An 18,109-nucleotide genomic window follows, 5' to 3' on the forward strand; every position below is an offset into this window, starting at 1 on the left:
TCTTATACATCTCAATCAGATATCTTCTCATCCTCCTAAACACAAGTGTATACAAGCCCAGTCGCTCCAATCTTTCAACATATGATAGTCCCGCCATTCCGGGAATTGACCTCGTGAACCTATGCTGCACTCCCTCAATAGCCAGAATGTCCATTCTCAAATTTGGAGACCAAAACTGCACACAATACTCCAGGTGCGGTCTCACCAGGGCCCTGTACAGCTGCAGAAGGACCTCTTTGCTCCTATACTCAATTCCTCTTGTTATGAAGGCCCGCATGCTTTCTTCACTGCCTGCTGTACCTGCATGCTTGCTTTCATTGACTGATGTACAAGAACACCTAGATCTCGTTGTACTTCCCCTTTACCTAACTTGACTCCATTTAGATAGTAAGCTGCCTTCCTGTTCTTGCCACCAAAGTAGATAACCACTCATTTATCCACATTAAACTGCATCTGCCATGCATCCATCCACTCACCTAGCCTGTCCAAGTCACCCTGTATTCTCATAACATCTTTCTCACATTTCACCCTGCCACCCAGCTTTGTGTCATCAGCAAATTTGCTAATATTACTTTTAATGCCTTCATCTATATCATTAATGTATATTGTAAATAGCTGCGGTCCCAGCACCGAAACTTGTGGACCACTGCTGGTCACTTCCTGCCATTCCAAAAGGGACCCATTTATCACTACTCTTTGCTTCCTGTCAGCCAGCCAATTTTCAATCCAAACTAATCTTTTGCCCCCAATACCACGTGCCCTAATTTTGCTCACTAATCTCCTATGTGGGACTTTATCAAAGGCTTTCTGAAAGTCCAGGTATACTACATCCACTGGCTCTCCCTTGTCTATCTTCATAGTTACATCCTCAAAGAATTCCAGAAGATTAGTCAAGCATGATTTCCCCTTTGTAAATCCACGCTGGCTCTGACCTATCCTGTTACTGCTATCCAAATGATTCGTGATTTCATCTTTTATAATTGACTCCAGCTACTTTCCCACCACTGATATCAGGCTAACCGGTCTATAATTCCCTGTCTACTCTCTCCCTCCTTTCTTGAAAAGTGGGACAACATTTGCAACCCTCCAATCCACAGGAACTGATCCTGAATCTATAGAACATTGGAAAATAATTACCACTGCGTCCACGATTTCTAGAGCCACCTCCTTAAGTACCCTGGGATGCAGACCATCAGGTCCCAGGGACTTATCAGCCTTCAGACCTAACAATTTATCCAACACCATTTCCCGCCTAATATAAATTCCCTTCAGTTCATCCATTACCCTAGGTCCTTCCGCTACTATAACATCTGGGAGATTGCTTGTGTCTTCCCTAGTGAAGACAGATCCAAAGTACCTATTCATTATACCTATTATTACAGGTGATATGACTGGAGTGTTGATTAATAAGTCTCTGCAGGTCATCAAAAGTGTCAGACAGTGTGAGTAAAGTGTCAACAGCCGAGTAGTAAGTGAAGGGGCTGATCTATAATCCAATTAATTGATGCAGAGCAATAATTACAATTAAAAAAAAGGTGGTGCTGGAAAAAAACCAGGCAGCTAGAATAACATGAAAGGTATAAGTGTTGTAATGTTAAGGGCCTAACCAAAGTAACGAGTAATCCAAAACTGTACAAATTAATTAAAGTAGAAATATCATAACGAGTTATCAGGTTGATAGTGTTAAAATAGAACAGTAAGGAAGATTTTGCAAATGCAGAATATAGAATGGGGTTACATGTGATGCAACATGAACCCAAGATCACGTTTGAGGCCGTCTTCATGGGTACAGAACTTGGCAATTGTTACCATGTAGGAGAGAGATTAACCAAATTCCCTTGGCATTACCATCTCTGATTGCCACAATATCAGGACTGGATGTCAACCTTAACCCGAAGTTGAACTGAACGAGCCACACAAATACTCGCCTGTTGGAGGAGATGAGAGTCTTCACTCTATATAATTATCAAAAACTAAGAACAGATCGAAAACAAAGTGGACATAACAAAGTGTGGAGCTGGATGAACACAGCAGCCCAAGCAGCATCTTACGAGCATAAAAGCTGATGTTTTGGGCCTAGACCCTTCATCAGAAAAGGGGGATGGGGAGAGGATTCTGGAATAAATAGGGAGAGAGGGGGAGGCGGAGTATAGATGGGGAGATAGGGAGTGGATAGGTCAGCCCAGGGAGGACGGACAGGTCAAGGGGGTGGGATGAGGTTAGTAGGTAGGAAATGGAGGTGCAGCTTGAGGTGGGAGGAGGGGATAGGTGAGACGAAGAACAGGTTAGGGAGGCAGGGTGAGCTGGGCTGGTTTTGGGATGCAGTGGGGGAAGGGGAGATTTGGAAGCTGGTGAAATCCACAGTGATACCATTGGGCTGCATAGTTCCCAGGTGGAATATGAGTTGCTGTTCCTGCAACCTATGGGTGGGATCATTATGGCACTGCAGGAGGCCCAGGGTGGACATGTCATCTAAGGAATGGGAGGGGGAGTTAAAATGGCTCGCGACTGGGAGGTGCTGTTGTTTATTGTGAACCGAACGTAGGTGTTCTGCAAAGTGGTCCCCAAGCCTCCACTTGGTTTCCCCGATGTAGAGGAAGGCACAACAGTTACAGTGGATGCAGTATACCACATTAGTGGATGTGTAGGTGAACATCTGCTTGATGTGGAAAGTCATCTTGGAGCATGGGATGGGGGTGAGGGAGGAGGTGTGGGTGCAAGTGTAGCAATTCCTGCGGTTGCAGGGGAAAGTGCCAGCTGTGGTGGAGTTGGAGGGGAATGTGGAGCCCGCTTGAGAACCCTGCAGCCCAATGGTATCAATGTGGATTTCACCAGCTTCAAAATCTCCCCTCCCCCCACTATATCCCAAAACCAGCTCAGCTCATCCTCGCCTCCCTAACCTGTTCTTCTTCTCACCTATCCCTTCCTCTCACCTCAAGCCGCACATCCATCTCCTACCTACTAACCTCACCCCGCCCCCCTGACCTGTCCATCCTCACTACCTCCCCACCTATACTCTCCTCTCCACCTATCGTCTCCTCTATCCATCTTCGGTCTGCCTCCCCCTCTCTCCCTATTTATTTCAGAATCCTCTCCCCAACCCCCTTTTCTGATGAAGGGTCTGGGCCCGAAACATCAGCTTTTATGGTCCTAAGATGCTGCTTGGCCTGAGTTCATCTAGCTCCACACTTTGCTATCTCGGATTCTCTAGCATCTGCAGTTCCCATTATCTCAGAAAACAGAGTGGATATTGTTAGTTCAGAGAAAATAGTTGAATTACAACAGAAAGATTAAAAAAACAGAGCAGCTGTATTAAGAAGCATACACAGAGGAAGAATCCGAGTATATCCCAGAATATTACTATTTTAAGAATAATGTGTTGTTGAGGGCCTGGAGTCCATTACAATTTCAGGAAGGTGAAAAATGGGCAAAGGTTCATTAAGTTCTATTACCGGTGGGTTATAAAATGAAGGTATTGCGGATAACACATGCTATACCAGTAGGAAGTCATTTGGGCGTCAGGAACTCAAAACAAAATACAAAAACATATTTATTGGTTTGGACTACATAGAGATTTGGTTGAATTTTACCAGATATGCCATACGTTAGCTCAGAGGAAAACCTTTGTGAGTGATAAAACAGCACCATTCATACCTATATTAGCATTTGAGAAACCTTTTATAAGAGTCCTAATTGGTTGTGTAGGACCCCTCCTGAAAACAAAAAGTAAGAATCAATATTTGTTGACTATAATGGATGTGGTTGCTAGATTTCCAGAGGCCATTCCATTACACAGTGTCACAGCTAAAATTATTGTAGAAGAGTTCCTCAATTTATTTACAAGGCATGGATTACCCACAGAAATACAATCAGATCAAGGCTTAAATGTTACATCTAATTATTTAAGGAAGTTAGGAACAGTTCAAATCCACTGCAAACCGTCTAGATTTGCAAGGAGAATTAGAATATTGGCGTAAAACTTTGCAGACTATGTTGAGGGCTTATAATCAAGACTGTCCAGAGGATTGTGATAAAGGAATTCCATTTGTACTTCTTGCAATTAAGAATGCACCTAATTAATCAACTAAATTCAGTCCATTTGAATTCGTTTTCGGACATGTAGTGAGAGGATCACTGAAATTAATTAAGGGAAAAATGGTAAGTTAGAGGTCAGAGACCACATATTCAGACCCAGCGTCAAATTTTAGGGTAAGTTTAAATAGATTAGGTGAGTTGGTTAGATGGCATTTGAAAGTAGCACAGCATGTGATGAAACAGGAAGCAGACTAGAATCAAAAGTTCATAGTTTCACTGGAGGGGATAAAGTGTTAGTATTACCACCAGTGGTAGGTGCACCTGTAACAGCAAGGTTTACTAGACCTTATCAAATCAAAAGGAAATAGACTGAAGTGGATTATTTGGTCAGAATGCCACATAGAAGAGAAACTAACATAGTGTGTCATATGCTTAAATGTTATTTTGATAGGGAAGTAAAGCAAAAGGAGAATGTGGTACTTGTTACAGTTCAAAGTGAAGAAGAAAATCCAGATTAACTTGAATTTTATATTCCTCATATTAAATTAGAAAATGACAAAGTTCTTTAAAATTCTCATAAATTATTGAATAACCTACCAGAAGAAAATAAAAATGACCTGAAAGATTTATTACAATGATATAGAGACATTTGTAGGAATAAATTGGGATGTACTGATGTGATAATGCATAATGTAGTTATAGGAAATGCTGTTCCAATTAGCAACATCCTTACAGACACAGCCCTCTAAAATTGCCATACTTTCAAAAAGAGTTTGAAAGCATGTTCAAATGCAATATAATTGAAATGAGTTCCAGTGGACCGAGCTCACCCTCAGTGATAGTGCCTAAGATGGTATCCAATGTTTATGTGTTGATTACTACAAAGTTAATACAGTTACAAAATCTGAGTCATATCCTATTCCATGGTTGGAAGACTATATTGAAAAGGTGGGAAACTTACATTTCAAAGGTGGCCTTACTCAAGCATACTGGCAGAAACTTTCATCCGAGGCAGCAAAGGAAATTTCAGTTTTCTGTTTTCGTGACACTGAATGGACTTTACCAGTTTAAAGTTATGCTATTTGGCAAGAAAAATGCGCCAGATATATTGCAAAGAGTAACCAATAAAGTGATTTTGGGAATACCCAATTGTGTGGTTTACCAGATGATCTGGTGATTTTTAGTCATACACAAAAGGAACATTTGCAATGTCTATTCATGTTGGAAATTGTTTGATCGATTTCAGAAGGTGAGCTTGGTGATAAGCCTGGCTAAGAGTGATTTCGCAAAGTCCAGTCACGTTCCTAGGCCGTATATTTGGACATGGGCAGATGGTCCCATGGGATGAGAAAACAAAGGTCATTGGGGAATTTCTCATGCCATTGACAAAGATGGAGGTAATACAATTTCTGGGATTGAGTGGATTTTATCAGAAATTTGTACAAAATTCTAGCATCTGATGACTTGTTGAAAAAGCGCAGAAAATTTCAGTGAATGGAGAAATATCAGAAAGCATTTGACAACTGGAAAGCTGCGTTGATGTGAATTTGCTCGCTGAGCTGGAAGGTTAGTTTTCAGACGTTTCAGCACCATTCTAGGTAACATGATCAGTGAGCCTCCGACGAAGCGCTAGTGTTATGTCCCGCTTTCTATTTATCTGGTTAGGTTTCCTTGGGTTGGTGATGTCATTTCCTGCATTGGTGATGTCATTTCCTGTTCTTTTTCTCAGGGTAGGTAGATTGGCTCCAAATCAATGTGTTTGTTGATGGAGTTTCGGTTGGAATGCCATGCTTCTAGGATACAATACACAATTCAATACACAAGAAAGGAAAGCCCTAAAAAGGACTCAAAAAAGATAAAAACATCATTATCCTAAATGAACATCAACTAGCCACAAAACGACATGACCCACTATCACTCGTATCCTTACATACAGATGAGGAAGGACAACACTTTGATTGGGACAACACATCCAACCTAGGACAAGCCAAACAGAGACACGCACGAGAATTCCTAGAAGCATGGCATTCCAACTGGAACTCCATCAACAAACACATTGATTTGGAGCCAATCTACCAGAGTCACATGTCAGGCAATTTTTTTTTACTGACTTTGCCTTTGCACAGGGTGTGTTTATGGGATGTTATTACATTGGGCCAGTTGCTATTTAGTCATTAAATAATTTATTATTCTGTTAAGTTTTCAAGTAGAGTCAAAGATATGCCAATGCTTCTTTCTTTTGTTTGTATAATAACTGTGTTTTAGAATATAGTGTGTTTTGCTTAAGGCTGAGTAATGTGACGAATCAAATTACATCTGGAACACAGAACCTGACACTTTCCTGTAAATAAAATAAAAGTTAGGATCGAGGTTATCTGCTTGATAAATTTGCTAAGTGTTCAGTCTAGTCCATAAGAGTGGAAAGCTGGATTCATTAGGTATCTGTCATTCATGTTGGGAACTCCCAGCATCTAGTTTCCACCCAGTGGCTGTTTGAATGTAAATCTGTATATTAATAGACTAAGATTAGGTTTTGGTGAGGGTGACATTGTTTATGGTTTGTATTATAACCCGAAGCCATTTTGCTGTGAAACAAAATGTGTTCCTTGCCTGATGTTCATGTTCCCAATTATCTTGCCAGCAGTAATTGTGTATTGACTTTGTGTTCAACATCTCGGGATTTCACTGCATTGTAATTTAATACAGCTATTACATGACACATTAAACTCCAGTGCTAGGTCTGTGTTGTTATACATTGTGCAGGTCTGACTCTTTTCCTGAACCAGCACCGCTGCAGTCACCTGAGCCATCTTCCATTTTATCTAGCAGTCTAAAATGGACTCTGTCTGCAGGGACACCATGTACAAAACTCAGAATAAAGGGGAGAAGAACATACCCAATGCTGCCCTCATCCTGATTGCCACCTTTGTGTGTGGCTGCATCAAACTGTGTGTAAACCTTCAGTACGCAAACACCAAGTATCAGCATGTACTGAGGTTCTACCCGTCCTTAGTGTTGTAAAGGATGGGACTGATTTTGGCACCATGGAACACTCCAAGTAATTGGACCATTCTGTGTCACCTGTCTTTCATGGAGAAATTTGTCAAGAAAAATACCTTTGACCACGAGTCTATCAGGAACTGCATTGTGTCCTCATTATCATGTGGAAAAGGACAGTGTAGATCTTGTTGTGTTGATCCCTGGGCAGACTGTCAAAGTCATTTGGCAGGATTCCTCATCACCAAAACTTTCCAACAAGCACCAAGATACAGCTTGGCTGATGGTGACAAGGGCACTGCCCGTCAGATCTTTCATGTGCACCTGGGGCCTCTGCACCATATACACTGCTCTCAAAGTGGCTGCAGGAGATTGGGAGTAGAAATTGTCACGCATCTCCTGCTGGAATGTGCCTTTGCAAAGAAACCTGGAGAGTGAAATTCAGTGGTTTTTGTCAAGGTTTGCCCTGAGCAACTGTGATGCAGGACTCTGTGCTCTGTGGTCTGTTCCCCACAGCACAGACCAAGACAAACATCAACTGCACTTGGAGGATCATCACCTTGGTGAAAAACACTTTTTGGCCTGCCCAAAACTTGTTAGTCTTCAAGAGCAAAGAGTTAATCTCAACCGAGTATTGCAGACTGTGGCACATGCCAAAGTCCCAGACTACATGCTGAGGAATGCATAAAGTTTGGGGTAGCTGTCACCAAACCACATTGGGGAAAGACTACTATCTAAGGTCTTTCTGCCAAAGTTTATTGGAAATCCATTCAGGTGTCAAGCCCTCCTGGTGCCTCAGAAGAATGTAAATATGTCTTCTATAAGTAAGAAATGGCTTGGGTTTGTGTCTTCTCCATATGTAAAGACTGTACAGAACCAAAGCGCTTTAGTGACTATGAATAAACTATGTTTTTGAAATTTAAAATATAAATATATAAGGTGAAAAACAAATTATTCCTCAAATTTGATTCATCATTATTTTATGTGTACTACAGCTTATGTGGTAATGAGTTGATTAAATCCTGTGAGGCATTAACCACAATCCCACAGAATTAAACAGAATGTGACAACCTATTGCATTCAATACAGATTTATAATCAATAAACATGGTATTCAGGTAGTTGAATTCTGAAGTCGGACATTAATATTGGTAAAGCATTTATAAGAACAAATTTCCAAAATTTAATCAGTTTTCCAAAAGATTTTTAAATTCCTCATTTGAAAGTCTTATGAAGGGATGTGATTTAATTTTAAAAAGTTGTGTGGGCGCACATAAATATATCCTAAACTTTTAAACAAAGGATACTTTTAAACTTTTAACCAGAAGCAATGTGCTTGGATAGAATTATACAGACAGTACGACTTTCAGAGAAGATCACCATTGCCCAGATTTATGGATAAAATGAAACAATTGCATTTTTGAACTGATTGAGACAGAATTTGACCTGTCTGAAGAGGGACAGTTCATTGTTCCCTCACTTATTCTTTGCAACTCTTAACAGTAAGGTGCATGAGCTCAGAAACCAGCAGTAGTTGTTTGCTTCTTGCAGATGACTCTTAAAGAGGATTCATTGGAATCCACATCACTATTTGAAGCAAAGTCACCACAGTAGAAGCAGTTTGTGTCAGCAGAATAACTTCCTAACTAACATTATTTGGAATGACGCATGGCTTGTCCTTCTAACATCAGTTTTATTATTATTTGATTTTTATAATTAGAAGAGTGTAAAGTTTGTTTATTTCTCCTCAGACGTTTACGGACATACCTGTGTATTTATTTCAAAAAGGTATTTTTAATATATATATATATATATATACCCGCTGCATCTTTCTTTAAGTAAGATTGTCCTTGTTAGTACATAATTATTTATTGTTAATAAAAGGAACATGTTGACTTATTGTTTAACTCTGTATCTGACAGTTTGAGCCCTTTACAATTGGCCATAATGCCAATCTGATTGTATTTAAAATTTGTCCTGATCAGTAGAGAACTGGACCTAGAAAAGGAAGCATTGACCCTTAGTCGTGGTCAAGTCCAAATGGGGCTTCTTGAATGTATACCAATTGATTGTACAATACTTGCAATTTACATGAAGGAAGTCATTCAGAAAAATAATTTTATAGCCATTTCTATAAAGTTGTTCATTTGCTGCTAAAGTTATATACCTGGTGTATGTAATCATTTGTCTTCAATTCTCCAGATTTCAGGCTAGTCATGGTTGGTTTCGAAAAACAAATCCTTTTTGAATGATTGTTGAAGACACAATTCAAGCCATTCTTTGATTTGCCAATACTGTTGGCCAAATTTGGTTTGATCAATCAGTTCCTCATCATGCTGTATGCCATTAAGATAGCATGAAGTTGTATCCATTAATTACCAAAATATTGGTTCTGATTCCTCCAGAAATCTTATGCTTTTAGATGTTTAACTATTTCCAGTCAAAGTTGTGGAGAAATAAGCCTTGGAATAAGTTAAGAAGCCAGAACTCTCACTGATGGGACACTAGGATCTCTCTGACTGGATGAAATGCTTTTGTCATCTATAGTTGGAAAAGGTTACAAAGTTAGGTACAGATCATGAAGCAATTAACCCATCTTATTTCACCCTTGCAGAGATATAAGCATGGATTCTTGCTTCCTCCACCCCGCCCGCCCAACAAAATTCTGCAAACTTGACACGGCGAAAATGACTCAAAAGTTGGATTTATTGCTCTAGAATGATGTGACTCACTGGGGTTTGGGACAAGCAACTTGAAAATGAAAACAACGGCTGCTGATTACAACTGACTGGGCAGTAGGCCTGTACCTGCCCTGGCACTTTATTGAGGTTTCAAAAGTATATATAAAACAGGCTTCAAGAGGTCACCACTTACACAAGCTTACCCACATTTCAAACTGTCCATGTCAGAGCATTCCATCTAATCCCTCTGCACTCAACCCTCATGGCGTCTTATAAACTGCATGTTACTTTTTGTCCCACAACACATTAGATCTACTTTACTAATCTATTCCTCTCAAGCTACATTGTACAGTACATTTTACTCTTATTGTCAACCTATGCTCCAATATCCAAGAACCTTGGTTCTTATGATATTTTAAAGCCAACTCATGTCAACTTATCACCCATCCATCACCCTTTGCCCTTAATCCGACTACATCTACTCACTGCATATCCACATTGTGCCTTAGGACCCAGCAAAAAAGAAAGAGATAAAGTAAAGTTATATAAAATAAAGTTCTCCATGTCTAATGCTGACCTCACATATTGAGAAAAATACTCATAAAAAACACATTTACATCATTAGATGCTTTCAATTAATTTAAACCTAACAACAAACATTTCATTCAAGTACATAATCATTTACAACAAGCATGATATCCATAGAATAAGAGCTCAAAATATTAACTGTGCTTTCTTCCTACAACAGACCTGCTGCGTTTCTCCAGCAATTTCTGCTTTTGCTGTGGAATTCATAGTCCCCACTTCAATAAGTTTACAACCACTTGTAATTGTCAATTAACCTAAAAGAACAGACATTTTACCATGGTAAAATATCATTGTAAAATCAGCCATGAAGCAGGAACGTAGTAGTGGAAGTCTTCAGGCTTATGTCATCAGTCAGTGAAGTTGTAAGCTCTATCAATTCAAACATTGGCTCTTTGAAGTAGAAATCTGGTACTACTACACCATTATTTAAAAAGAGTAGAAAATATTCACAAAGAAACTAAGTCCTGTTAGACTTATGTCATTTGTGGTGCTACATATGCTACTGTTAAAGTTAGGTGTCATTTAGTCAGAAATAAACAAGTTGCCCAGGTGAAAGATAGCTGCATTTGGTTAACTAGGGGGCTACATTAAATTGTTTTTTTTTGTAGCCAGCAGTGCTGACTCATCTCTGCAGAACTTTGATAAGCTCATAAAGACAACAATTTCTCATCAAGTTCCGCTGAATGCAGTGTGAGCTCGGGAATTTGGTCAGGGAGAGGATTTGAAAATCCAGTCTAATATATCTTTTAACAATAACTGTAGTGTCCGCCTTGATAAATCTTGCCAAAGGTTTTCTTTTCTATAGACCTCTCAAATGATCAGCTCTCCCAGCTGCAGGATGCCTGCATAAGCAGCCTTCTTAAAGTTGTTGCTGAAGAATTTTTAGGCTTGCAGGTGCACTATTTCTATCATTTAGCATGCTGTTAGGTGAATTCCTTACAGCTTGACACCAAGCTGCATGCCCAATCCATACCAATGCACACAATGTTGGATGAGCTATCTGATAGAACTGCTGCTATCATTCCCTTCTCTGATAGAGATCAGCAGGACCTGACTAGTCTGGTGTGGAAGAGGAAAACCATTTCGCAATCTACTAAGAAGAGGCTATTTTTGAAACAAGAACTACAGTAACACATTATAGAAATTAAATAGAAGGTACAACAATGTGACATTAGGTGGGATTTTCTGTTCCCTCCAGAAGTGTAAACCATGACAGAAAAGTTGGGAAGATCAGGTGGGAATGGAAAATCAAATTCCTGATATTGGAGGAAGAAATTTCCTCTCTTCCCCTGATGGTTTAATGGTGTATTTTGAATCACACGAACAAGCAGCAAGTTAGTTATTTCCATGCATTTCAACTTATTAATAACAAATCTCACCTCATGTCTATACAGATTCTGATTCTACTCACCTTTCCCAAGAAACTAGATGGTGTCAATTGCCAACGTAAAAGTCTGAGCAGCCAGCTGGTGGCTGCAGCTTGCTATTTGTGTGTCCAGGATTTCACACAGCTCCACAGTTGACAACATTGTTCTGAATGCTCTATAGGCAAAGCTGTTTTCCATCTTCATTGCAAGTGGGTATTGCCAGATCACTAGCTTCACACAGCACCTTTCTGGCCAGCTCACACGCTACTTCAGCCATTTAGGATCTGCATGTTTCAGCTAGGTTGGTTTGCGCACAGGGCTGCACATGGATTTTATGCTTCTGCACAGGGAGAATTAACCAACAAAAACACGAGATTAAAATAAGTTATTTTTCATTCAGTGTGCAATTTAAAAAGCACAAAACTAAAATGTCACGGCCTTCACACCAGAGTGTTGTAGGGGCTAGATCACTGAAAGTTGATACAGAGGATTCAGATAGAGTTAGGAAATATTGAAGAGTTGAGGGCTACGAGGAGCTGAGAATGGAATTCCGGTTTAGAGCAGATCAGTCATGACTTCATAGAATATAAATAGCCATGTTAGAAAGTGAATGGGAACCAGTCCTTCGTGAGATCAAATATCTGTCGGCATCATACTCAGTCAAAAGGCTCAACCAAACTCAGTTCAGAGGTTTGACTACAGTTAAAAGGACATAGGAAATAGGAGCAAGAGTAAGCTATGGTTAATGCAAGGGTTCGGTGTATGAATGAGCAGTGGGCTCTTTTGGGGACAGTTCATGGAGCCCTGAGACAAGTGGGAAGCTCAAGTCTGGAATGTAGGGGGGACACTGATCTCACAAGCTACAATCATTCTGGCCTTAACTTAAGGAGAGGGATTGGTCATTAAGGACGTAACATTTCACAAAGTCATGATGTCGGGGGATAAATTCAGGATATTAACAATTACATAAAGAGGTAGAATGACAATGGTGGGAGTAGGGGGTTAGTGGAGGTTGAAAGAACACAGGGCAAGTAACCAAAACAGAGAATATGAAGGATGAGGGAGCAGAAGATCAATATTTATTTCAGGTCAAGTCTGCAAGTCAATCAGAAGGACAATAAACTGAAAACTTGGCAATGTTGCATGAACCTCAACTGTGTATTAATGAGATAAAATGACTGCCATTGCAAACAGAGTGTCTGGAGTTACTAAAATGTGAGGCTGGATGAACACAGCAGGCCAAGCAGCATCTCAGGAGCACAAAAGCTGACGTTTCGGGCCTAGACCCTTCATCAGAGAGGGGGATGGGGGGAGGGAACTGGAATAAATAGGGAGAGAGGGGGAGGCGGACCGAAGATGGAGAGTAAAGAAGATAGGTGGAGAGGGTGTAGGTGGGGAGGTAGGGAGGGGATAGGTCAGTCCAGGGAAGACGGACAGGTCAAGGAGGTGGGATGAGGTTAGTAGGTAGCTGGGGGTGCGGCTTGGGGTGGGAGGAAGGGATGGGTGAGAGGAAGAACCGGTTAGGGAGGCAGAGACAGGTTGGACTGGTTTTGGGATGCAGTGGGTGGGGGGGAAGAGCTGGGCTGGTTGTGTGGTGCAGTGGGGGGAGGGGATGAACTGGGCTGGTTTAGGGATGCAGTGGGGGAAGGGGAGATTTTGAAACTGGTGAAGTCCACATTGATACCATATGGCTGCAGGGTTCCCAGGCGGAATATGAGTTGCTGTTCCTGCAACCTTCGGGTGGCATCATTGTGGCAGTGCAGGAGGCCCATGATGGACATGTCATCAAGAGAATGGGAGGGGGAGTGGAAATGGTTTGCGACTGGGAGGTGCAGTTGTTTGTTGCGAACTGAGCGGAGGTGTTCTGCAAAGCGGTCCCCAAGCCTCCGCTTGGTTTCCCCAATGTAGAGGAAGCCGCACCGGGTACAGTGGATGCAGTATACCACATTGGCAGATGTGCAGGTGAACCTCTGCTTAATGTGGAATGTCATCTTGGGGCCTGGGATGGGGGTGAGGGAGGAGGTATGGGGACAAGTGTAGCATTTCCTGCGGTTGCAGGGGAAGGTGCCGGGTGTGGTGGGGTTGGAGGGCAGTGTGGAGCGAACAAGGGAGTCACGGAGAGAGTGGTCTCTCCGGAAAGCAGACAGGGGAGGGGATGGAAAAATGTCTTGGGTGGTGGGGTCGGATTGTAAATGGCGGAAGTGTCGGAGGATAATGCGTTGTATCCGGAGGTTGGTAGGGTGGTGTGTGAGAACGAGGGGGATCCTCTTGGGGCGGTTGTGGCGGGGGCGGGGTGTGAGGGATGTGTCGCGGGAGATGCGGGAGACGCGGTCAAGGGCGTTCTCAATCACCGTGGGGGGAAAGTTGCGGTCCTTAAAGAACTTGGACATCTGGGATGTGCGGGAGTGGAATGTCTTATCGTGGGAGCAGATGCGGCGGAGGCGGAGGAATTGGGAATAGGGGATGGAATTTTTGCAGGAGGGTGGGTGGGAGGAGGTGTATCCTAGGTAGCTGTGGGAGTCGGTGGGCTTGAAATGGACATCAGTTACAAGCTGGTTGCCTGAGATGGAGACTGAGAGGTCCAGGAAGGTGAGGGATGTGCTGGAGATGGCCCAGGTGAACTGAAGGTTGGGGTGGAAGGTGTTGGTGAAGTGGATGAACTGTTCGAGCTCCTCTGGGGAGCAAGAGGCGGCGCCGATACAGTCATCAATGTACCGGAGGAAGAGGTGGGGTTTGGGGCCTGTGTAGGTGCGGAAGATGGACTGTTCCACGTAACCTACAAAGAGGCAGGCATAGCTGGGGCCCATGCGGGTGCCCATGGCCACCCCCTTGGTCTGTAGGAAGTGGGAGGAGTCAAAAGAGAAGTTGTTGAGTGTGAGGACGAGTTCCGCTAGGCGGATGAGAGTGTCGGTGGAGGGGGCCTGGTCGGGCCTGCGGGTCGCTCCACACTGCCCTCCAACCCCACCACACCCGGCACCTTCCCCTGCAACCGCAGGAAATGCTACACTTGTCCCCACACCTCCTCCCTCACCCCCATCCCAGGCCCCAAGATGACATTCCACATTAAGCAGAGGTTCACCTGCACATCTGCCAATGTGGTATACTGCATCCACTGTACCCGGTGCGGCTTCCTCTACATTGGGGAAATCAAGCGGAGGCTTGGGGACCGCTTTGCAGAACACCTCCGCTCAGTTCGCAACAAACAACTGCACCTCCCAGTCGCAAACCATTTCCACTCCCCCTCCCATTCTCTTGATGACATGTCCATCATGGGCCTCCTGCACTGCCACAATGATGCCACCCGAAGGTTGCAGGAACAGCAACTCATATTCCGCCTGGGAACCCTGCAGCCATATGGTATCAATGTGGACTTCACCAGTTTCAAAATCTCCCCTTCCCCCACTGCATCCCTAAACCAGCCCAGTTCATCCCCTCCCCCCACTGCACCACACAACCAGCCCAGCTCTTCCCCCCCACCCACTGCATCCCAAAACCAGTCCAACCTGTCTCTGCCTCCCTAACCGGTTCTTCCTCTCACCCATCCCTTCCTCCCACCCCAAGCCGCACCCCCAGCTACCTACTAACCTCATCCCACCTCCTTGACCTGTCCGTCTTCCCTGGACTGACCTATCCCCTCCCTACCTCCCCACCTACACCCTCTCCACCTATCTTCTTTACTCTCCATCTTCGGTCCGCCTCCCCCTCTCTCCCTATTTATTCCAGTTCCCTCCCCCCATCCCCCTCTCTGATGAAGGGTCTAGGCCCGAAACGTCAGCTTTTGTGCTCCTGAGATGCTGCTTGGCCTGCTGTGTTCATCCAGCCTCACATTTTATTATCTTGGAATCTCCAGCATCTGCAGTTCCCATTATCTCTGTCTGGAGTTACTAACTGTTTTTTTCTCTTCATGGACACAATATAATTTCTTGCATGTAAAACTTTTCTAGGAGCTTGCAATGTCTTCAGGCTGTGCAGAGATGGTTGTTGGAAGACAAACTAGACCCTCTAAACATGGCATAGCAGATTGAATGGCTTCATTCTGTTCTGTAACCATTTCCCAGTGCTGATTCCATGAAAAAACTGTCTTTATTGAAAAGCAGAAGTTTAGAGAATTGAAAACACCTTATTTCTCTGGATAAGGAATAGTTTGGGAGAAAGAAGAAGGGAGCAAAAACAATGGGTACACACTGTGCAAAATGGCAGAATCTGATAAGCAGTGCCCGCGGGAACTATGGTTAAACCTCAGTGTTTTCATTATATTCATAAATTATTTGGACAACAGACTACAAAGCTGTATTTATAATCTTGTTGGTGACACAACACTGAGTAACTCAATTTGCAGTATGCATTTTTCCTGATGGTGAACAGAGGCAGTGATCAATTTAGCGACTGGGCAAAACCATAAATGGCATCTTACGTGGAAGATGCGAGGTCATCCACTTTGGATTCATGAATGTTTGATTCAAGTATTTTCTGCTCTTTATTTGATTAACTGGGACCATATTCAGTCACCCCACAGTCCTCTTACAAAAATGACCCATATTACAGGACCATAATCAATAAATATTTAAGCGGGAGCAAATTACTGCAAATGCTGGAATCTGTATTGAAAACAAGTGCTGGAGATCACAGCAGGTCAAGCAGCATCCATGGGACGCAAACAAGCTAACGTTTCAAGTCTCAATTACTTTTCATCAGAGCTGAAAATTGATGGAAACAACTCAGTTTAAGAAGAATTCTATTACCTGTGCCTGCAGTGACTACCAATGACAGGGGAACAAAATATTTTCATCAACAATAATTAGAAGGATTGAGGAGTCCACACATAGAGATCATTAAAGCTAATGGCATTGTATAAAAATATTAACAAGGCTAAATTAATATTAGTTTTCGTCTCAAAGAGTGGAATACAGTGGGTGAATGCTCTGTCACAGCCATATACAGGCTTGTTTAGAACACATCTGAAATATTGCATTAAGTTTTAAGTACTGTACCTCAAAGAGGAAACATAGGACTTGGAGGTGATACAGTACAGGTTCACCAGAATGATACTGGAGCCAGAAACATAAGTTATGAGGGCAAATTGCATAGAGCATTCTATTGAGTATAAAATATTAAATGGGGATCAATTTGAGTGTTTGAGATAATTAAGACATTTGAAAGGAGTTACGAATCATTCTAGTACCAAATTAAACAAGACCAGTGGAGAATGTTGTAATGGTGGAGCTTCTCCGAATCTACTATTTCATGGGATGTGTGCATTGCTGGCAAGACCAGCATGTGTTGCTCATCCCTTACTGTCTTCAAACTGAATGTCTTGCTTGGATATTTCAGTGGGTAGATAAGAGTCAGTCACATTGCTGTTGGTCTGGAGTCACATGGAGGCCAGACCAGGTTAAAAAATGACAGATTTCCTTTGTTCATGGAGATTGATGATAGTTTTATGGTTATTGTGACTATCTTTAACTGTGATGTTCTCGTACACTTAAACAACAGCAGATACCATAGTGGGATTTGAAACTCCATTAAAATTAGGATGGGTTTCCAGTTTACTGGCGATATGATATTAACATTATACAATCGTCTTTCCCCTTGGGAATGTTTAGATAAGGTTGGAAGAAAGACAAATAATATTCTAAAATAAAATTGCTGAATGGACAAACGTGACTTTCATTGATGCAAGGAGACATTTGGTCATGCTAAACTATAGTCAAAGATTGCTAGACAGAAATATAATGGAGCCTTTAAAGGATAACTCACTTTAGGACAGTCTAGGCAAATTTCACAAGAGAGCAGGAGGTAAATGAAAGTCAAAGTTCATTGAGAACAACTGACTTAGTAAGATGAAACAGAAAAAGGACGATATGGTAGACATTAGCTTGATAATATTGTGCAGAGTCAGGTGGACAGAAGCAAATTGAAGAAGTGAGAGCAAAATTAAGAAGATAAGAGGCAGTACAAAAACAGATCAACAGACAACACAGAAGGAAATCTTCTGTCGCCAGGCTGCAATTAACATTAGTCAGAGGAGCTATGGGGCTGAATAGCAACTAATAGAGAGGGATGTATCAAATCCCAACACAATTTCTTGTTTACAGAAAACAAAAACAAACACAAACAAAACCAACAGAGGCTGAACTTCATCCCAACAATTTAAACTAGTTTTCAACATCACAACCAAAGAATATTTTTGGAATGCAGGTAGATGTATGGGTGAATTTCCTAAGAGGTTAACATTAGGATCCATGTGATTCCAGCACAGATTAATGATTTCAATGTGGGAGTTCAGGGCACAATTTTAAATTCTGCAGATAGCATGAAACTTAGAAGTGTACTAAATAACAAGGAAGCTCCGAATAGATTTCAAGAGGAGATGAACAGGCTCTTCTGAAGAACAATCATAGTGGCCTTGAAACATTAACTCTGTTGCTCCCTCCACAGATGC

Source organism: Stegostoma tigrinum, chromosome 3, assembly GCF_030684315.1.
Source record: "Stegostoma tigrinum isolate sSteTig4 chromosome 3, sSteTig4.hap1, whole genome shotgun sequence".
Lineage (NCBI taxonomy): Eukaryota > Metazoa > Chordata > Chondrichthyes > Orectolobiformes > Stegostomatidae > Stegostoma > Stegostoma tigrinum.